Source organism: Somniosus microcephalus, chromosome 6, assembly GCF_052327205.1.
Source record: "Somniosus microcephalus isolate GS21.2 chromosome 6, FLI_Smic_1.0, whole genome shotgun sequence".
Lineage (NCBI taxonomy): Eukaryota > Metazoa > Chordata > Chondrichthyes > Squaliformes > Somniosidae > Somniosus > Somniosus microcephalus.
In genome coordinates this window covers 16,870,513-16,894,539 of record NC_140992.1, presented here as the reverse complement: position 1 = coordinate 16,894,539, position 24,027 = coordinate 16,870,513, and the positions used below count along the sequence as shown (strand labels likewise).

The following is a 24,027-nucleotide window of genomic DNA, read 5'->3' as shown; positions in this document are numbered from 1 at the left end:
CACCACACGGACTGCAGCGGTTCAAGAAGGCGGCTCACCACCACCTTCTCAAGGGCAATTAGGGATGGGCAATAAATGCTGGCCTTGCGGTGACACCCACATCCAATAAATCAATAGAAAAATATTGAAATAGCTAATCGGGCCCTGATGACATCATCAGAACCCGATTTGTATGTTTAAAGAGGACCCCGCCGGCTTGAGGCAGGTGTCCTTGCGGCCTGTTATTTAAAGTTACAGTCAACCAGATCAGGGCGGGAAAGAAATGGGTACGTGACCCACCCCCTCCCCTGCTCCATTTTAACTGGCAGAAAACAGGTGGGGCGGGGGGGGGGAAATTAATATTGACCCCTCTATTATTTAAATCAATTTCTATCAGTTTTTCAACACCTTTCGGTACAGTGAAAGAAAACATTTCTATAGCGCCTTTCGCATTATCAGGTAATCCCAAAGCGCTTCACTGCCAATGAAATACTTTTGAAGTGCTATCACTGTCGTTTTGGAGGCAAACTGTGAAATCCAAAGATAAGAAATGTACAATGTCATCACTGTGAGATCTAATCTTACATTTAAAACAATAAATTCTTCTGCAAGTAAGGGATGGAGAAAGCTTCTTAAATTCCGGACCTTCTTAATTATATTTCCTTTTAGCCAATTTCCTCTCCTCCTGTGGTGTTGACGCTTGCGATACGGCTCCACTGTAGGCCCTCAGGTACCTCACCCAACAAGTGGTCATTCTTCGTGTACGACTGACTGAGTGTAGAGGGTGTGAGTTTTGCCAGGTTACTAGACCATACGGGACATCACAGCCGAATCCAATCCCAGTCCTCCTCACACCATATCCAATCAGGCCTTTGCATAGCAATCGGGAGCAGGAGCACTGACTCGCTTGCTCCTTCCGAGACTCGGGGTAGAAGGGTGTGGTCAAATGTAAAACCTTACACTGCTATCTCGGCACAGAGACTAGTGAACTCAGTACACACCAGGAATTCAACCTTCTGGTCTGCGTGCTTCAGTCGCTGGACAACCTGAGCCTTTCTGGAGAACTATCTGACGTAAGAAAACTACTAAGCACTTGATTTGAGTGTAAAACAAGGCTTTAATCAACTGTTTCACAACCATGAGATTCTAGTTACATCACTAGTTCCTGGTTACAAAAACGTCCTGAGCAAGCTGGGCCCACGCCTGAGTATTTATACTCCTTGGACGGCGCCACCAGCTGGCTGCCCAGTGTTATTTCATGAGTCATTTCTTCATGCATGATAAGATTCATGACACTATCATTCTTCACTTTTTGACTACAGCCCTCCGTTTCTTCACAAACTCTTGGTTAGATTCCAAATGGGCAATACCTGTGCGGGTGGGCGTCCCTCTTCTCCATTGTCTCCTTGGCCTCTACTGCAACTTCTTAATGTTCTGTTTTTCCAATTCTGGACTCCATTTTGAATCATAGTCATACTCAGTACAAGGCCGGGGGCCATTTGTGTTCCATTTACCTGTGGCCTTCAGTAGACTTGCTGCTCCATGGACCTCAGGATGTCCATTCATGGCTCCCATGGCTTTGGGACAGTGGGCAATCTGGGATTCACTGCTGTTTCCCTCTCCTTTTCTTGCATCCAGCAAAAAGATGACAAGGAAATGCTATTAGTGGAAAGGATTGTTCAAGCTTCCATTAAAGGGCCCTATTAAAGTAGAGCTATTAAACATGCAACTTACTAAAAACGAATTATTCAATAGAATTATTGGCCCTGAAGTGTCTCCTTCCTCATCCTGTGAGAGGTGCCCTGCCTCCATTTAGTATGCCCACCATTATATGATTGAATTCAAGAGCTACCCGTGAAGGGAATCACTGGTACAACAACAACATGCATTTATATAGCACCTTTAACGTAGTAAAATGTCCCAAAATGCTTCACAGGAGCGTTATCAGACACAATTTGACACCGAGCCATGTAAGGAGATATTAGGACAGGTGACCAAAAGCTTGGTCAAAGAAATAGGTTTTGAGGGACATCTTAAAGGAGGAGAAGAGGTAGAGAGACAAGAGGGAGGGAATTCCAGAGCTTAGGGCCTAGGCAGCTGAAGGCACGGCCGCTAACGGTGGGGCGAAGGAAATCGGGGATGCACAAGAAGCCAGAATTGGAGGAACGCAGAGTTCTCGGAGGGTTCTAGGGTTACAGATATCGGGGGGGCGAGGTGGGTGGGTGCGAAGCCATGGAGTAATTTGAGTTCAAGATTTTAGTAGTATTCCTGACAGTGACCCTTAAGCAAGATTAAGGTTGTAACTCTGGCTCTTGACACGAGGTTACTGATCTTGATCTAACAGAATGAATTTAAACGAGCTGCCTAGCAATAATGCAACTAAGCAGTCTGTTGCTTTCATTACCTGTAGACCTTCTGATTTTCTGGCCCCTTCAGCACCTGCGGGTAAGTTTTATATATTTCTTTTTTTTAAGTAAAAAGAGAAACTTGTTCGGCCAAATCCTCGGGCTCAGAATTCTCGGTGACTCACTAGAGCCAGGTGCAGGAGCAGACTTGCTGGTGGGCATGCTACATCTGCTCCAGTCTAATGGGTTGCCGGGGAAATGGGGGTCAGAGGGTATGGGTGGAGGTGCACTCAGCCATAGCTCGCCATGTTGGCTTAGCTCCAGGGTGGTAGGCGTGTCATGTACAGTCGGCTCCCTGCAAACTTATCTTTTGCAAAATAAACCAGGCAGTATTAGCTGAACAAAGGCTGCCGCATTTATGCTCCCAAATCATTGAGGATAAAATTGCTGTGTGATTGATTCTGGTCATAAGAATTATTCTGCTGTCAATAAAACAGGCAAGTAAAAGACTACTATTTTGGGCCTAAAAAAATATAAACGTTAATTCTTCGAGTGCTGAAGGATCGTTTTGCAGCTTTTACATTCACAGTTTTTTTTTTGGCAAGACTCTCGTTTGTTAAAGTATTTTGATCTCTTCGTTTTCTTGAGTGTCACCATAATCAGGCACCATCTCTGGCCTACCATCATTAATAAAGCTGTCCTCACATCTAACTAGACACCACTCCTGGCAAAAAAAAAATACCGCATGCTTTTCATGCCAAAGCTAATACCTTTGTTTCTGATAGCGTTTCTTTCTTTTGCACTTCAAAAATTAAATAGAGTCCTTCTCTATTTTTATAATTAAATCGGAACCATTTCTACAAAGGTCTCAATAGACAAAGGTGATTTGGACTTGGATGTAAGAAACAAAAAAGAAAAAGATTTGCATTGCTATAGCGCCTTTCACAACCACCGGAAAAGTCCCAAAGCGCTTTACAGCCAATGAAGTATTTTTTGAAGTGTTGTCACTGTTGTAATGTAGGAAATGTGGCAACCAATTATAAACAGCAACGTGATAATGACCAGATAGTCTGTTTTGGTGATGTTGATTGAGGGATAAATATAAAGGGAAAACTCCCCTGCTGTGCTTCAAAATAGTACCTCTGATGTCCACCTGAGAGAGCAGACGGGGTCTCAGTTTAGCGTCTCATCCGATAGATGGCACCTCTGACAGTGCAGCACTCCCTCAGCACTGCACTGGAGCGTCAGCCTAGATTTTTGTGCTCAAGTCCCTGCAGTGGGACATGGAACCAACAACCTTCTGACTTAGAGGCGAGTGTGCTGCCCACTGAGACACAGCTGACACGTGGCCCAGAGGTCAGAATATGTTGACGACACAAAAGTAGAGAGTTTGGCAAATAGTGAGGTGGACTGCAAAGGACTTCAGGAGAACATGGAATAGCAGAATGAGTGGATTGACTGGCCTTCTAGGCATCCGGAACTCAGCTATTCATTGAATAAAATCAGTAAGGGAGCACACTGTATGTGCTTTAATTGTACGGTGTGCTTTTACAGTGCATGAGGCTGCATATATATTATATATAAGATTTATGATATGCGTATATATACAGATTTATATATATAAATATATATTTATATATTATATATAAAGTTTAAGGTATGTGATTTTTATATATAGATTTTTTCAGACAGGAAAATGAACTAAACAAATTGGCAAAAATCTTTTTTTTGGGAGGCCATGCCCGCAGACCCACCCGTCCATTATGTACGGGGCTGTGTACCCTGCATACTGAGCGCCCTGACGTGGTGTGGTAAACCAAATTATGCCCTTTGATTCTATCGCCCATCCTTTCAGTTACTACCCACCATCCCATTTGTTTTCAAACTGACTTTCCAACGGTCCAAAGTGGGGTGTCAGCCCTGGTTCAGTTGGTACAGGAAACTTTTTTTTATCTGGCACCGACGGGACCGATGTGGTGCCGGTTCATCAAAAATTCCGGATAACCGAACGCTACAGTAAAAGATAGGGAGAGCTGAGAGCTCCGTATAAAGCAACAAACCCTGTTAACAGGCAGTTAAGTGGCTGTAATCCTCTTTCCGCCTCCAGGAGACGGGACCCAGTGCAGGTCGGCTACCCGCCTCCTGGGAAGATGGTACGGAGGCGGGTTGGGGGCGGGCTGGGCACCCGCCCCTCGATTCTGCCATTTTCCCGGCTGTCCCACCTCCAAACCTGCTCCCCCAGGTTTGGCAAGATCACGCCCTATAAGTTCAAGCTCCCGCTCCAGATACTTGAGCACAAAATCTCAGCTGGCTCTCAGTTCAGTGCAGCACTGAGGGAAGGAGCTGTCGTCCCAATGAGATATTAAACTGAGACCCATCTGCCCTCTCAGGTAGATGTAAAAGGATCCCATGGCACTAATTCGATGGAAGAGCAGGAGAGTTCTCCTGGTGTCCTGGCCCACATTTTATCCCTCAACCAACACCTAAAAACAGATGACCTGGTCAATTATTTCATTGCTGTTTGTGGGAGCTTGTTGTGTGCAAATCGGCTGCTGTGTTTCCTTTATTACAACTTCTAAAAGTATTTCATTGGCTGGAAAGCACTTTGGGACGTCCTGAGGTTGTGAAAGGCGCTGTAGAAATGCAAGTTCTTTCTTTTCCCACCTCTGTAACTATCTGTAAGGCAGATTATTATCTGAACGGCAATAGATTGGGAGAAGGGGAAGTGCAACGAGACCTGGGTGTCCTTGTGCACCAGTCGCTGAAGGTAAGCATGCAGGTGCAGCAGGCGGTTAAGAAGGCAAATGGTATGTTGGCCTTTGTAGCGAGAGGGTTCAAGTACAGGAGCAAGGATGTCTTGCTGCAGTTGTACAGGGCCTTGGTGAGACCACACTTTGAGTATTGTGTGCAGTTTTGGTCGCCTTATCTGAGGAAGGATGTTCTTGCCATGGAGGGAGTGCAGCGAAGATTCACCAGACTGATACCTGGGATGGCAGGAATGACGTGTGAGGAGAGATTGGGCCAATTGGGCTTATAGTCGCTGGAGTTTAGAAGAATGAGAGGGGATCTCATTGAAACTTATAAAATTCTAACAAGACTGGACAGACTAGATGCAGGAAGGATGTTCACAAGGGCAGGGGGAGTCCAGAACCAGGGGTCACAGTGTAAGGATAAGGGGTAAGCCATTTAGGACAGAGATGAGGAGGAAGTTCTTCTCCCAGAGAGTGGTGAACCTGTGGAATTCTCTACCACAGAAGGCAGTTGAGGCCAATTCATTAAATATATTCCAGAAGGAGTTAGATATATTTCTTAAGGCTAAAGGGATCAAGGGATATGGGGAGAAAGCAGGGACAGGGTAGTGAATTTGGATGATCAGCCATGATCTCATTAAATGGCGGAACAGGCTTGAGGGGCCGAATGGCCTACTCCTGCTCCTATCTTCTATGTTTCTATGTTTCTATATTAGTACATCGCGGGCGCTGTACTAACACGATTCCTTTTTGTGTGGGGTACAGCTTCATGACATTAGTCCCGCTGAAGTCCTTCTGACCATGACATTGTGGACAGGCGGTGGGCATCTCCCCAGAAAAAAACTGTGGCCATGTTACATTTCACTTCAGTCGCCGAAGAGTTAACAACCTAACTTGGCAATTTGCCGAGGGCCTGAAATTTGCATGTTGCTTCCCTGAACTGCTGAGTGTTGGTCCTGAAGTCAAATAAAAGCATGTACATAAATCCATCTCCTTTCACCCCCCCCCCTCCCCAATCTGGTCCAACAGCTTGTATCTCACTTGTGGCACCACGGTTCAGAGGTTATTATATGCTTTACATATCAGATGGAAGCTACCAATTGCAGCCTTTCGTAAGGGGGGGAAGAGAGGAGGTCGCTCCTGTCCACCGACAACTTCCTCTCTACTTAGTTCTCTATTTAATCATGTTTTCCTTCCCCCTTTCTCCACAGAGGCCCTTGTGTCTAAGATCCCGGGCTTTCCTTCATGTGTGTATGTGTGTGTGTGTGACGAGGCTGCTGCATTTCTGTTTTATTTGAAAAAAAAGAGAGAGATAGAAACATCTAGAAGACTCCTAAGTGTTTCCCACTTCATGCCGGGGAGTTAGCAGGTACAACCCAGCGTTTCCTGATAGAGTTTGTGCAGCTCCAGGGAGGGGGGAGGGGCTTTGCAAGGCAGACAGCACCACACGACCAGAGAGAGAGAGAGAGAGAGAGAGAGACAGCAGAGCGAAGGGTTTTCACGCAGACACACTCAACGGCCCTTATAGGCTGCGGCTCGCTAAGTTCTGCTGGCTGTCACGCTCCTCTAACAGGAGGGGAGGGGAAGGGGGTTTGCACGAGTTAACACATCTTTGGCACCTTCAGAGCCGGGAGAGAGGAAAAAAAATTAAAGATGAATCCCACAATGCCTTGAGCGTTCCGTCCTCGGTTCGAGTGCACTGGGGAAAATAGAATGTGAGGTAAGTTCTTGTCTCCTTCACTGTGTGTCTGCCTGTGCGTATGTGTGTGTGTGTGTGGAGACTTGACCGTTCTGGAGCTCAGTGCTGGCTGGGCAGGCACCCGGGTGGAGGAAGTGAGAGCGAGCCATCACTGGTTTATTTGATCGGGCGAAAGGAAGGAGGGAAGGAGGGAAGGAGTAGGAGGAGGAGGAGGAGGAGGAGGAGGAGGTGCGGGGGGGTGGGGGACGTCTAGTTTACCGCGGTGTACGGTTTCATATCACACATCATCTTGGGCTGGGAGTCGGAGTCAGAAGGTCGCAGCTGCAGGCAGCTCTGCCACAGAGCAGCCTCTTCCTGTCTGCAAGGCAGCGTCACATGCTCAGCAGCAAGCAGCAAGCAGGCAGGCAGGCAAAGCCCAGGAAAGCTCTTCTCTCTCGCACATCGGCAAAAAGGAAAAAAATAACAGGTGGATAAAAGCGGCCGCCCCATCTTAAATTGCCTCAATTAGAATGAATGATTAAGAGGCGTCAATTGGCGTCAGGTCTTTGGCATGTGCAGGTAGCTGTTTACTATCTTACGGAGGTGGTGTGGTGCGGGTGGGTGACGGCGGTGGGGGGGGGGCGTCGGTTGTTTGTTTTATAAAGAAAGGGGGCTGCTGCCAGCATGTATTGCATGTGGTCCTAGTATGTGCACCGAAAGGTTAACTCTCTGCCTACTGCATATAAATTATGCGTGACATGTTTAGCTGTGCTTCCTTATATGGCCAGTGCTGTATTTCAGTACTGTATGAGCCCAGCCAAGTTTACAGGGCGGAAGACGCCCCACACGAGTGAGGATTTTCTTTCTCTCTCTCTCCACTATTTGCCGTGCGTCATCCAGTAACTGTTAGAAAAGTAAGTGCCCGCAGTATTATTCAGCCGATACTCTTGCCGGTGTCTCTTTTTTTTTTAAATAGTCCTTTTGCTGAGATAGTCATTCTAAAATGCAGGAGCCATGACTGCGGATTGTGGCGTGCGTTTTAAAAAAAAAAATCGCATGAAAAATTGGAGCCTTCTTTTTCCATGTGTGTTATTTATTGATTTTTTTTTGCGGCCTTTTTTTTTGAAAAGCGAAGGGATTTGCCAAGGTGAGTAAAGGCACCATTCGAAAATATACCGTATTGAACTTTTTTTTTGCTAACAAGCGTGTGGTGGTCTGATAAGGAAGGTAGCTCTCTGTCCCAGACTGGGCCCAGACTGAATCCACCTTAGGGCCTTGCCCCATTCTGCCTCACTCAACCTCTGGCTTCATTATTAATCGTTTGTTGCGTTTGGGGTCAAAATAACCGAGGGTGGTGAGGAGGAGGAGGGTGGGGGCGGGGGGGGGGGTGCGGTGGCGGGCAGTGGGTGATGAAGCCTTGAGCTTGTGGGGTTTTTTTTGTATCTGTTATTGGTTCCCGTGTGCTAAAAAAAAAATGATTATGGACGTGTGGGAGGGGGAAATGAAAATCGAAAGATCCAAACAAGATGGAGAGGGTGGTGGCAGTGTGGCGGGGAGGGGGTGGGGTTGCGGGGGGGGGGGGGCCTTCAGAGTTTAAAATAATCCAGATGTTTGAACTTTTTCCAATGGCTTCGATTCAGTGGATCAGTGCTCAGTTACCACAAAGCCGGAGAGAGAGCGAGGGAGGGGGTGCGGCAACAGAGAGAGGGAGAGAGATATAAAAAGTCATAATAGAACTAAATAATAGCACTAACTGTAAAGCAAGAGAGAGCCTGGCTGTTTTGCTGTCACTCGTGCAACCTACATTTGGTGCGTGCTACACCTACTGTTAACTGTCCGCACCCCCCCCCCACCCAACCCCACCCACCCACCACCCCCTCCGTTTCACGGATGGTTCAGCTCTGGTTCATTCTGTTTGCTGTAAAATGGCTACCTTTGCGACGTCGGGCTAATTTGGCTTCGAGCGTTGGCGCCTCGACGATTGCCTTCAGTTTTATTTTTCTTCTCCTCTCCAAAATAAAAGGGCCCTCGTGCGGATTAGTACGACACGTTCGCGTTTCCGGAACGGTTTATTAACCGTGTGAGCTCCCCCCGACCCCCAACCCTCTCCTTCCATTATTAGAAGCTATAATAAAATCGTTGCTTTGTCGGCCCACAAGTCCAGCTTCCGGGTCACCGCGAAAAAATATCTGGGTCTATGAAAAATGAAACACAGCCCAACCTTGATAAGCGAACCTTATGGAACAGAAGGAGGCCTACTGTAGCCAGCAACTTCTTACCAATGATTTTCATCTGTGCATTGAGGGAGATTGCACCATAATGTTAGTTCTTGGCTTACCATCCAGCGCATAGCAACACATCGCTATGGAAAGGGACATAATATTTATATATTTTTTATTCCAATCGGACTAATGTAAGAGCCTTCACCAAATTATTTTGATTCACGTCCAATTCAAAACCCTATAGCTTCTCGTAGGTTTGTGTGCCGCACATAGTGATTGCGTTCCATTTAATGTAGTCCTGACACAAAATTTCTGTGGAATTGTTTTTGCTGTGAAATCATAAAAGTTGACTCTTTCACCTGTGTTTTGGCAAAAGTACTAATTTTATTCAGGTTTAGCTACAGTTTTGGTGAGTAAATTTTTGACGGTGTTGCTTCATAACACAGTCTCCAGGGTCTCCAGGGTTCCAATCAGTCGTAATATGGATCAGCATGTTTTTAGAAACTTGTCGCTCTCTTGTTACTTAGGCAACCACGCTATTTGTATTGAGTTTCTATCTTATAATGTTGTGGCAAATTCAGCTCTGGTAACCCTACCATTTGGGTATTTGACCCTAGTCTGTCAGAGACCAGAGTCACACTTCCTGCCTCCCCCCCTACCCCACCCCCTGCTAGGTTGACAAAGGAAACAGGCTTCCACTTGCAAATGGAACTCCCCTTCCCCCACACACATAGACACCCACACACCCGCATAGACACCCACACACCCGCATAGACACCCACACACCCGCATAGACACATACACACCCGCATAGACACACACACACTCACATAGAGACACACACACCCACATAGACACACACACACACACGCATAGACACACACACACCCGCATAGACACACACACACCCGCATAGACACACACACACCCGCATAGACACACACACACACCCGCATAGACACACACACACCCGCATAGACACACACACACCCGCATAGACACGCACACACCCGCATAGACACGCACACACCCGCATAGACACACACACACACCCACATAGACACACACACACCCACATAGACACACACAAACCCGCACAGGCACAGACACCCGCACAGACACACACACACCCACATAGACACACACACACCCGCATAGTCACACACACACCCGCACAGACACACACACACCCACATAGACACACACACACCCACATAGACACACACACACACCCGCATAGACACACACACACACACGCATAGACACACACACACCCGCATAGACACACACACACCCGCATAGACACACACACACACCCACATAGACAAACACACACACATAGACACACACACACCCACATAGACACACACACACCCGCATAGACACGCACACACCCGCACACACCCGCATAGACACGCACACACCCGCATAGACACGCACACACCCGCATAGACACACACACACCCGCATAGACACACACACACCCGCATAGACACGCACACACCCGCATAGACACACACACCCGCATAGACACACACACACCCGCATAGACACACACACACCCGCATAGACACACACACCCGCATAGACACCCACACACCCGCATAGACACCCACACACCCGCATAGACACACACACTCCCGCATAGACACACACACACCCGCATAGACACACACACACCCGCATAGACACACACACACACCTGCATAGGCACACACACCCACATAGACACACACACACCCGCATAGACACACACACACACCCGCATAGACACACACACACACCCGCATTGGCACACACACCCACATAGACACACACACCCACATAGACACACACACACACATAGACACACACACACCCACATAGACACACACACACCCGCATAGACACACACACACCCGCATAGACACACACACACCCACATAGACACACACACACGTGCATAGACACCCACACACCCGCATAGACACCCACACACCCGCATAGACACAAACACCCACATAGACACACACACCCACATAGACACACACACACCCGCATAGACACACACACACCCGCATAGACACACACACAACCGCATAGACACACACACACCCTCATAGACACACACACACCCACATAGACACACACACACCCGCATAGACACACACACCCGCATGGACACACACACACCCACATAGACACACACACACACCCGCATAGGCACACACACCCACATAGACACAAACACACCCACATAGACACACACACACACCCGCATAGGCACACACCCACCCGCATAGACACACACACACACCCGCATAGACACACACACACCCACATAGACACACACACCCACATAGACACACACACACCCACATAGACACAGACACACCCACAAAGACACACACACACCCGCATAGACACACACACACCCGCATAGACACACACACACCCGCATAGACACACACCCCCCCGCATAGACACGCACACCCCTGCATAGACACACACACACACCCGCATAGACACACACACACACCCGCATAGACACACACACACACTCGCAGACACACACACACACCCGCATACACACACACATACCCACATAGACACACACACACCCACATAGACACACACACACACGCATAGACACACACACACCCGCATAGACACACACACACACACACATAGACACACACACACCCGTATACACACACAGAAACCCGCATAGACACACACACACCCGCATAGACACACACACACCCGCATAGACACACACACACATAGACACACACACCCACAACGACACACACACATCCGCATAGACACACACACACACGCATAGACACACACACACCCACATAGACACACACACACCCGCATAGACACACACACACCCACACAAACAGCCACATAGACTCACGCACACACACATAAACACCCAGACAAACACATACCCAGACATAAACACACCCAGACATGCACACGCACACACACACATACAAACCTATTACTGTGAATCCAGAAAGGAGACTGGCATAATTCCCATTAGAATCACCATTAGAATGTGATACTTCCCTTGCCACCATTCTTACTGACCTGGGTGTACATTTGGTGCATTAGGTAGAACTAAGGTTTGTGGGTTCTAGCCCCACACCGGGGGATTTGAAGACATGATCTAGGCTGCGCTGTCCAAGCTGCCACATTGACCAAGGATGCGGTGTTAAACAGAAGCCTCGTCTGTCTGTTCTGCTGGTCCAGGTGAACGGGAACTCAGGGCGCAATTTGAAGTAGAGCAACACCATGGCCAATATTTGTCCCTTGGTCCAAACCACCTAAACAAAATGATTGATTGGTCATTCATTTTCACTGTTGTTCGTGGGAGCTTGCTTTGTACTAATAGGCTATCTCTATGTTGCAAAGTACTTTGTGATATGTCTACATAACATTACATAGAATCTACAGCACAGAAACAGGCCATTTGGCCTAACTGGTCTATGGCGGTGTTTATGCTCCACACGAGCCTCCTCCCACTCTACTTCATCTAACCCTATCCAAATATCCTTCCATTCCTTTCTCCCGCACACACTTATCCAGCTTCCCCTTAAATGTATCTGTGCTATTCCTCTCAACTACTCCCTGTGGTAGCGAGTTCCAGATTCTAACCACTCTCTGGGTAAAGAAGTTTCTCCTGAATTTCTTATTGGATTTATTCGTGACATTTCTGTCCTCCAGTTTTGGACTCCCCCACGAGTGGAAACATCTTCTCCACCTCTACCCTATCAAACCCTTTCATAATGATAAAGACCTCTGTTAGGTCACCCCCTTGGCTTATATCTTTGAGGTGCAAAGTCTTTTACACATACACACACACACATGCAGACACACGCACACAAACACATTTAGATTAGATCGGCAGCAAAATGCTCACACACTTACCAGTAGAAGCGAAACTCTTCGACTACTATTGTATCGGATCAGTAGAGAAAGCTGACTAATAAACCAGCAGCAATATAACACTGTAAAAGTGGGATTCAGATTAATTCCTTTTCACACCAGCCTCTCCCCCCTCCCCATCCTAATAAATCCCCAGAACCAGCACCAGAGTTCCACCAACTGATGTGCGTCCCCTCCACCATTGACCTCTAGACCTCAATGGCCCCACAACACGTGCTGCACTGGGACCTCCAGAAATGACTTTCCTCGTACCTCATTGTTCCCAGTTGACCATCAGGACTCAGTTGCCCTGGGCCATCCATCCAAGTAGATTATGAGGAAGCGGAGAGAGAGAAATATTCGCAGTTCCCTTATGGATAAGTATATAATGGCTGTATGTTATGAGTACTGCACGTGCTCAGTCCCTCTGGACAACTTCTGCCCCGACTTATTTAAAGGAATTCATCCATCTGACTCTACAGTTGACTGAAATCAGGAAGCACTTTTTCACACAGAAGAAATCTGGAACTCTCTTCCGCCCTCCCCGCGCCCCCTCCCCCCCCCCCCCCAAAAAGAAAACCGGTTGTAGATGCTGGGGGCCAATTGAAATTTTCAAGACTGAGATCCATAGTTTTGTGTTAGGGAAGGATATCAAGGGATGTGGAGTAAAGGCTGGTGAATGGAGTTGAGGTGCAGATCAGCCGTGATCTAATTGAGTGGGCCAGCAGGCCCGAGAGGCTGAATGGCCTCCTCCTGCTCCTAATGTTACTGTGAAATGGCTACATTTATACAACCTTTGGGGATTTGAATTTGGCCGGCACTCTGCTCGCGTTATATAACATTGCCACAGGAAGCCAGTAGATGAGCCTTGTTACAAAGAGGCCATTTTATTAGGTTTCTCCTGGGGGAGTAAAAAAGGCAAGACAGTGAGGTTGTGACCATACTTACATTGCATTTGTCACCATTATGAGTGTAATAAATTTTACATTTCCACGGAGGATTGGACGTTAAGGAATGGGGCTTGCTGAAATCACTGCGAGTGTTCACAAAGAACTCCAACGGGGCCCCATTCCTAGCCTCGTGAGCAAAAAAAATAAAAGAACCAAATTGAGTGGCACGTGAGTTGCTATATTATAATGTTGGTAGCTTGATGTTAAAGTTTAATGGAAGAGAGACCAGTAATTAAGGGATGTTATTTGTACTTCTTCATTGCTAAAATGGCCTATGAGAACTAGATTGAAACACACGAGAAAACCATCATCAATCGCTAGATGAATCCATTAGGGTTTTGGTGTTGTCTGATAGCGAGAGCATGTCCGCACTTTGGATGCATATTTAAGAAATGCCGTTGATTGTATTTTTCTTCCACCCCCCCCATACCTTTTACCCATTGGGTTCTTTAACTGGTCAGTGGCTGTGTTTTAGATCAATGTTAATATTCCAGCACCTCTCCCACAATCCTGGATAAGATAGAGGAAAATCTGATGTGCGACCCTAACCTCCAACCCCCCTCTCTCTCTCTGTCCCTGTTGCAACCTTTTTTTTTGGCCTTATCAGCCTATACGACTGTGAAATCTTCCTCCTCTTGTTAATTTGAAATGCGGATAGCAGTAAAAGGCGTTGCAAATCGTAATTCTGTGACGGATAGAGGAACTCGATAACTTTAAGCGCGCACGGATTTACTTCCACGCTGAGGCCCTCCAGAATAGGGAAGTGGTTAGCCCTGCCCTTGCTACTCTGACCGTGGGCTGGGTGGGGAGGGTTGCACAGTGAACTAGTTCTTCTCAGCTGCAAAGGGTCCTAACCTTGGGGATAAGAATCCAGATGGCTTTGTTTGAATTGTCAACACCAAGGGTTGCTGCACAGGCGGGTGCCATAATATTACATTGCATCAACATTTGGTAATACGTCAAGAAAAAAAAAGTACCTGTGATACATAGAAACATAGAAGATAGGAGCAGGAGTAGGCCATTCGGCCCCTCGAGCCTGCTCCACTATTCAATGCGATCATGGCTGATCATCCAAATTCAGTACCCTGTCCCTGCTTTCTCCCCATACCCCTTGATCCCTTTAGCCTTAAGAAATATATCCAACTCCTTCTTGAATATATTTAATGTATTGGCCTCTACTGCCTTCTGTGGTAGAGAATTCCACAGGTTCACCACTCTCTGGGTGAAGAAATTCGTCCTCATCTCTGTCCTAAATGGCCTACCCCTTATCCTTAGACTGTGACCCCTGGTTCTGGACTCCCCGACCATCGGGAACATCCTTCCTGTATCTAGTCTGTTCAGTCCTGTCAGAATTTTATAAGTTTCAATGAGATCCCCTCTCATTCTTCTAAACTCTAGCGAGTACAAACCCAATCGACCCAATCTCTCCTCATACGTCATTCCTGCCATCCCAGGTATCAGCCTGGTGAATCTTCGCTGAACTCCTTCCATGGCAAGAACATCCTTCCTCAGATAAGGAGACCAAAACTGCACACAATACTCAAGATGTGGTCTCACCAAGGCCCTGTATAACTGCAGTAAGACATCCTTGTTCCTGTACTCAAAGCCTCTCGCTACAAAGGCCAACATGCCATTTGCCTTCTTAACCGCCTGCTGCACCTGCATGCTTACCTTCAGCGACTGGTGCACAAGGACACCCAGGTCTCGTTGCACTTCCCCTTCTCCCAATCTAGTGCCATTCAGACAATAATCTGCCTTCCTGTTTTTGCCACCAAAGTGGATAACCTCGCATTTATCCATGTTATATTGCATCTGCCATGCTTTTGCCCAATCACCCAACCTGTCCAAATCATCCTGGAGTTTCTCGGCATCCACCTCACAGCACACACGCCCACCCAGTTTTGTGTCGTCTGCAAATTTGGAGATATTACATCTAGTTCCCTCGTCTAGATCATTAATATATATTGTCAATAGCTGTGGTCCAAGGACTGATCCCTGCGGTACCCCACTAGTCACTGCCTGCCACTTGGAAAAAGACCCGTTTATTCCAACTCTTTGCTTCCTGTCTGCCAACCAGTTCTCTATCCAAGTCAATACCTTGCCCCCAATCCCATGTGCCTTAACTTTACACGCTAATCTCTTATGCGGGACCTTATTGAAAGCCTTCTGAAAGTCCAAATACACCACATCCACTGGTTCTCCCTTATCTATTTTACCAGTTACATCCTCAAAAAATTCCAGCAGATTAGTCAAGCACGATTTACCTTTTGTAAATCCATGTTGACTTTGTCAATGATGGTCAATGCATCTGCTTCATCATAAACATGATATTGATGAGGGGAGTACAATGTTAGGAAATGGATGAAGAATCCCTAATGAGGCAATTTTACCTCTCATGGGAATTAAGACGATATTTTCAGAAAGCGCTCACGATATACCTCCGTAAACTTGAGCTCATCCAGAACTCTGCTGCCCGTATCCTAACTCGTGGCAAGTCCCATCCTGTCCTCGCTGACTTACACTGGCTCCCGGTCTAACAACGTCTCGATTTTAAAATTCTCGTCCTTGTTTTCAAATCCCTCCACGGCCTCGCGCCTCCTCCAGCCCTACAACCTTCCGAGATCTCTGCATTCCTCCAGTTCTGGCCTCTTGCGCATCCCTGATTTTTATCGCTTCCCCAGCGGCAAAAGAACCAGAGGCGACATGAGGAAAATCTTTTTTACGCAACGAGTGGTCAGGATTTGGAACGCACTGCCTGATAGGGTGGTGGAGGCAGATTCAATAGTAGTCTTCAAAAGGGATTTAGGTAAATACTTGGAGGAGAAACAATTGCAGGGATATGGGGAAAGAGCAGGGGAGTGGGACTAACTGGATTGCGCTTCGAAAGAGCCGGCGCAGACTCGATGGGCCGAATGGCCTCCTTCTGTGCTGTACTATTCTATGATTCTATGTCAAGGATAGTAAGACTTCACTTGTTTGGCAAGGTGTTTTATGGTGTATCATATACTAATGGTTTGGCAAGGTTGCCCCTTCTCTTTATCATTGGGTTCTTTCTTATGGACAATCTTAGGTGAAGTAACAAGGAGTATACCATGCAGAATACCACCAAAGTTGTAAAGAGTACAAAGAAATAGTGGTTTGAGGGAATGCTGGAGTTTAGGTCTTAAAAACCAATAGATTGTATGAGGATGACTTAGAAGAATGAGAGGTGATCTCATTGAAATATTGAAAGATTCTGAGAGGGCTTGACAGGGTAGTTGTTGAGAGGCTGTTTCCCCTGGTTGGAAAGTCTAGAACACGGGGTCACAGTCTCAGAATAAGGGGCCGACCATTTAGGACTGAGTGGAGGAGAAATTTCTTCATTCAGAGGGTGGTGAATCTTTGGAATTCTCTACCCCAGAGGGCTGTGGAGGCTCAGTCATTGAGTATATTCAACACAGAGAGCGATAGATTTTTGGGCACTAAGGGAATCAAGGGAAAGTGGAGTTGAGGTCGAAGGTCAGCCATGATCTTTTTGAATGGCGGAGCAGGCTCGAGGGGCCGAATGGCCTACTCCTGCTTCTATTTCTTATGTTTTTAAGGGAGCACTGAGGGACGGTAAGGAGCTCCACAGTTTTGAGGTTTTGGGCAAGAATAAGTTGGAGTAGGAGGCTGGTCTAGATTTCAACATAGTGAGGATACAGAGAGGAGGAAGAACTCCGAGGATAAAATATTGATAACGTAGAGAAAGACAAAGAAAGAAAGGCTATGATGAACTGTAAGGCTGCAAGCTGGAGAAGCAAGAAGGATCGCGTATTAAACAACAACCATTCTCCTCTGTTCTGCAAGCTAAATGCTAGAAGAATGTCACTGAGAATAGGACAAGGGTAGGGAGAAAGGAGAAAGGAGGGATTTGGCAGCCCACTAGTGGATGACCAGACTGCCTCTCAAACCTGGTTTATAGAAAGAAAGGTTTGCATTTATGTAGCGCCTTTCAGGACCTCAGGACATCCCAAAGCGCTTTACAGACAATGTACTGAAGTACTTTTTGAAGTGTAGTCACCGTTGTAATGTAGGAGTCGTGGCAGCCAATTTGCGCACAGCAAGCTCCCACAAACAGCAATGTGATAAAGATCAGATCATCTGTTTTTAGTGATGTTGATTGATGGATAAATATGGGCCCAGGACACCGGGGAGAACTCCCCTCTTCTCAATTGAAATAGTGCCATGGGATCTTTTACATCCTCTTGAGAGGGCAGACGGGGTCTCGGTTTAACGTCTCATCTGAAAAAGTCGGCACCTCCGACAGTGCAGCACTCCCCCCAGCACTGCACTGGGCGTGTCAGCCTAGATTTTGTGCTCGAGCCTCTGGAGCGGGAACTTGAACCCACAACCTTCTGACCCAGAGGCATGAGTGCTACCACTGAGTCACGGTGAAGGACATTGGGAATATCTACAGAGTACTGTCGCTCTTCCCAATATCTTTCAAGAGCCAAGTCATGTGCTGTTGGGTAACTAATGAATAAATAATTTCACGTGGCTTTCTTATTCACCATGGTGAAAACACCATGGACCAACTATATTGTTGATGTCAACGCTGCAGTTTTTTTTTCAAATGCTCCGCTAATTAATTTTCAGGGCTTCGCGTGGATACCGAGATAAAATTAATGTTTTACAAGTGGAGGCCACTGGAACCCAAAAAAAAAATGTGAAAAATAAATTAGTCAAAATCTGCTAACCTTGACTAAACTCCCATGGTTGATGTTGTGCAGCAGTGTATTGGTCATTAGGGACCCATAAACCTACACATGGATCTGCTGCAATGCTAACTTTCTGAAGTCGCAGCAGCCTCTAATTAGGACTGAGGGCGAGGACACCATGAGAAGGGGGTTCGAGCATTGTATCTGATGGAGGTGTAAGCTACGTCAGTGTTACGTCCCAAAAAAAACGTGATACATTTGGTTACATTTTCCCAGAATGGAAAATGACTCATTTATTGACAGGGAGTGATCTTAAGAAGGACATTGGATAGTCATCAGTGGCGTATGTTCAAGTGCCAAGCAATGATTATAATTTGTATTCTGTGGACAGAAAACAGCATCATACTTTTGGAAACATTCTTGTATTACTTAGATGTAACATAAATTGTCACGAGGCCATTGTCCTCCAAGGATAACAAACACAAAGGCGCATTTATATCGGCCGTTTCATCTGACGGAAAGCCTGAAGGAGCTTTTAAAGGGAGATGGTGGACACCAAGCAAGAAGTAGGAGGGAAGGTGACGGAAAGCGTGGCAAGGTTTTGAGCAGGCTTGTTAAAGTGGGGAGAGCAGTAGCCAGGCACAGAAGTGTAGGGAGTGAATTCTAGACTGCTGGGCCATGATGGCTGAAGGCCCTGTGGGTAAAGGGTTGCACCCTAGACTGCGGTTGGTAGAGTGGATTGGCAAACGCTCCCTCTTAAAATGAAGCCGTGCTGCTACACTAATCCAATGGGTGCCTTTCACAACCTTACGATGTCACAAAGCGCTCTACAGCACAATGAAGTACTTATTAAGTGTCGTCACTGTTGCAATGTAGGAAAGGTGACAGCCAATTTGCGTACAGCAGGCTCCCACAAACAGCAATGAGGTTAATGACCAGGTAATCTGTTTTAGTGATGTTGATTGAGGAATAAATGTTGGCTTCTTCGACTGATGCCATGGGATCTTTTACATCCACCTACTAGGGAAGACAGGGCCTCGGTTTAACGTCTCATCCGAAGTCGACACCTCCGGCAGTGCAGCACTCCCTCAGTACTGCACTGGGAGTGTCAGCCTAGGTTTTGTGTCCAAATCTCTGGAGTGGATCCTGAACCCATGATCCTTCTGACTCAAAGGCGAGAGTGCTACCCACTGAGCTACGGCTGACGCTGTACAAGATCACCGCTCCATACATATGGGAGCATCAGTAATGGCCTCTAATAATCCCCCCCCCTCCCAACTTGTACACAGCAGGCAACAAATAAATACGAACTGAAGTGGAGGCACCATAGCTGGTTATTGGAGATTGTGAAGTGTCAGGGTGCTGGCCAGTGATCCCTCTAATTTTGTTTGGCCCCGCGCAGCCCCTGTGCATTTTTTGTATTGAAAAGCCGGCTATGCGGGTATCTTGGAGCGCAGCCCCGCAGCTTGCAGGGAACATTGGCGCTGGCAGTGTGATGGGAGTGTTGGGCTGGGTTTTTCCGCTGGCTTTCTTCACCACACTGAGAAGAGGTGATGGCATTTTTTTTGGTTTTTTTTTAATTCTCCTGACGCTGTTTTAATTTTCAAGGCACTGAGTTAAAATTCTTGCTAATGGTGTACTATTCAGTCAGTCTGTGGTAATCATGTCACGATAAGCCCTTCCCGGATTGTACATGAATGTATCTTTTGAATTCACTGTTGCTGTTGTAGAGGGACCCAGGGGGACGTGGGCAGCAACTTGTGGGCGGTATCGGTGGAGCAATGATTGAAACAGCGCGGTGTGCTGTCAGACCCAAAGCCATCAACAACCTGCTAATTCTAAAGGTCCTTTATTGAGGTTGTGCCCTGTTACCGGGTGAGCCTGTTGCCGGGTGTGTCCGTGCCGGGTGGGTTTGTGTCTTGTGATGTTTGCCAGAACAGGTGCAAGCAGACTGGGAGAAATATTCGGCCCACGAGAAGAAATAACAGCTATTTGCAAACAATCAACGCGCTGATAAGCCACTGTGCCCCTTAAACTGTTTGTGTCTCAGTAACAGGAGTTCGAAACCTCGGTAAACACGGCCGCCCTGAAGTGCCTGTCTGGACAGTTTATCACCGATCACATGCTCCGTCACATGCCTCTCTTTGGGTATAAAATTACAGCTGATTTGTTTCCAATTCAAATGAATGGTGCCAAATGTCCCCCCCCGAAATAGCCTTAATTCTCCAGTGCCTGTACATCTATCTCAACGTGCTAGAAAAATTAAAAGGGTTGATGTTGACTTGGTAAGCATGCCACACGTGGCTTCGTCTTCCCCTATGATGTTGCCACCCACGTTGCATATCTTGGGCCTAAATGGGAGCACGCTGTTCCATTCTGGAGCTCTGCCTCCCGGTTGCCCTAACTGGTCACTGTAGGCTGCACTGCGTGAGTAGTGTGTCCAGAGATTTCAGGTTGTTAATGAAGTTTATTTTGTTTTCCATTGTGTCTTCTAATGTGGGGAGGTTGGTTATCGTAAGGTTACTAAGGTTTTGCAGTGGCATTTCATCAATAGAAGTTCAACCCTTGACCCTTTTTTGAAAATTTCAAAAACTACATCGATAGATTTTGGTGGTATCAAGGGATATGGAGCCAAAGTGGGTAAATTGCATGGAATTACAAAGAATTTACAGCGCAGAAAGAAGGCCAATTCGGCCCAACTGGTCTGTGCTGCTGTTTATGCTCCACTCGAGCCTCCTCGACAACCACAACAACAACAACAACAACTTGTATTTATATAGCGCCTTTAACGTAGTAAAACGTCCTCCCACCCTACTTCAGCTAACCCTATCTGCATATCCTTCTATTCTTTTCTGTCTCACGTGCTAGCTGCCCAAATGGAGTTGAGAGACAGATCAGCCATGATCTAATTGAAAGACGGAACAGGTTCGAGAGGCTGAATGGTCTACTCCTGTTCCTATCCTCCCAGTGGCCTGCCCCTTCTTATGCCCCCTGTCTGATTTAGGATTTGGCTGAGGAGTAATTCCTTCATCCCGTAGAATTGCTCTACTGGATACTGCCAGCAGATTGCACAGGTCCGCTTTCCCATTTGAGGGCGAGATGCCAGTGTTGCTTTGTTGTATAAAACAATCCCTGAAATGCCCTTCCCGTGGCCCCTCAAGTGGAGACTGGGATTGGCTGGGGATTGGCTGCTGTCACCCTCTTTGTTTTATACGTTAAAGGTGCTATATAAATGCAAATTGTCTTTGTTGTTGTTGTTGCTGTTCACCCAAGTAATGCGCTCTTAGCATCATGGAATTCTAGAGATTTTAGCGGGTCACTTTAAAATCCAGAATAAACAGACAAAGGGGGGCATTTTCTTCTGAAAGGACCCATTATACATAACAGAATTTGCACATTAATTATCACGCCTTCCACTTACAGCTGCCCACAGCAATGTTTGCCATTTGAATTGTTGATTTATTTTTTGTCTCGCATTTTAGTTTGGGACATTTTTTTGGTAGGTACAGTGGACAGAGTAGTTTAGCAGCGGACAACAATAGCTTGCATTTATATAGCACCTTTAATGTCGTAAAACGTCACAGGAGCGTTATCGGACAAAATCTGACACTGAACCACTTAAGGAGATATTCGGACCAGTAACCAAAAGCTTGGTCAAAGAGGTGGGTTTCAAGGAGCATCTTAAAAGAGGAGAGGGAGGTGGAGAGGTTTAGGGAGGGAATTTAAGAGCTTAGGGCCTAGGCGGCTGAAGGCACGGCCGCCAATGGTGGGGTGAAAGAAGAGGGGGATGCACAAAAGGCCAGAATTGGAGGAACGCTGAGATCTTGGAGGGTTGTAGGGCTGGAGGAGGTTACAGAGGTAGTTGGCCATAGTGTAAAACATTCGCATTGAACACACCTTTCTTAACAGTGGGCTTGTGCTCCGTGCATGGCTCATTCGGTAACCACGCTACCTGGAGTGCTGCTGAGCCGCACCAACCAGGAAGGCTACAGGGTAGATTGAATCAGGCCGTTCCAGAGGCTAACATTGGCCTCAGGCCCTGGCTTAGAGAGGGGTGGAATTGAACCAAAGCGCCCTGTCTTCATGTGTGAGCTCAGACGGTGAGGAAAAAGCACTTGTGTGTGATATTGGTGGGCGTGCAAGGGCCGAGGAACTGTTCATAGGAGCATAGGACACTGGAACATAGGAACTAGAGTAGGCCCTCAAGCCTGTTCCGCCATTCAATGAGATCATGGCTGATCTGTGACCTATCTCCATATACCTGACTTTGCCCCATATCCCTTAATACCTTTGGTTATCAAAGATCTATCAATGTCCGAATTAAAATTAACAATTGCTCTCGCATCAATTGCCGTTTGCGGAAGAGAGTTTCAAACTTCGATCACTCTTTGTGTGTTTCCAAACTTCACTCCTGAAAGACCTCGTCCTCGACTCCCCAACCGGCAGAAATAGTTTCTCTCTATCTACCCTATCAGTTCCCCTTAATATCTTGAAAACTTTGATCAAATCACCCCTTAATCTTCTAAATTCCCGGGAATACAACCCTACCAAAGTGAAACCTGAGAAAATTGAAGAGAGGGGCATGGGAGAAAAGTATACTTTTATTTTTTTTAACAAATATATCATTACAGTCTCTTTTAATTGTGCTTAAATATCCAACACTCACCAATGGATCAGAACACATTAAGACCTGAAAATGGTCGGCTTGTTATTGCTTTTAATAAAAGTACAATCTATTTATATTGTAAAATAATGTGGCAAATTTTCACCTTCACCACCAGTATTGACAGGCCCCCAGCTGTTTCCAATAGCAACAATATATTTTTTTTGTGAATGGCATAAGAACATAAGAAATAGGAGCAGGAGTAGGGCATTCGGCCCCTCGAGCCTGCTCCGCCATTCAGTAAGATCATGGCTGATCTTCTACCTCAACTCCACCTTCCTGCACTATCCCCATATCCCTTGATTCCCTTAATATCCAAAAATCTATTGATCTCTGTCTTGAATATACTCAATGACTGAGCCTGCACAGCCCTCTGGGGTAGAGAATTCCAAAGATTCACCATCCTCTGAGTGAAGAAATTTCTCCTCATCTCAGTCCTAAATGGCCGACCCCTTATCCTGAGACTGTGACCCCTGGTTCTAGATTCCCCAGCCCAGGGGAAAACAACCTCTCAGCATCTACCCTGTCAAGCCCTGTAAGAGTTTTATATGTTTCAATGAGATCACCTCTCTTTCTTCTAAATTCTAGGGAATATAGGCCTCACAGGCATAAGGCGAGTACAGTTGCTTAGACGGCCTTGTGATAATGCTGAGGCTCAATGACGGTTTACAAATGGTATTTTCCTACTTACAAGCGAGAAAATAATGGATAGGTCAACTGTGTAAACAAGTAGGAGCTCGTTCCCGTTCCTTCCACCCAGCAAACAAGTAAAGCTAGTGCTTCTTGTTAGTAATTGTCAGTTAAATTGAGCCATTGGTTCAAGATTGGCTTCTCTTATTTCCACTG

General features: G+C 46.6%; 1 protein-coding gene across 19 annotated transcripts in view; it reads left to right on the top strand.

Annotated features, from left to right (window-relative positions):
* LOC147115496 (muscleblind-like protein 1) overlaps window positions 1–24,027 on the top strand; it is a 743,720-nt gene that overhangs the window by 437,026 nt on the left and 282,667 nt on the right. For 5 of the 19 annotated variants that reach the window (XM_085989781.1, XM_085989777.1, XM_085989783.1 and 2 more), the window contains exon 1: window positions 6,541–6,794. The exons of 1 other annotated variant lie outside the window; for it this stretch is intronic. The gene's annotated coding sequence lies outside the window, so the exon portion shown is untranslated. 13 more of the 19 variants (XM_085989782.1, XM_085989778.1, XM_085989766.1 and 10 more) reach the window with 9 other exon arrangements.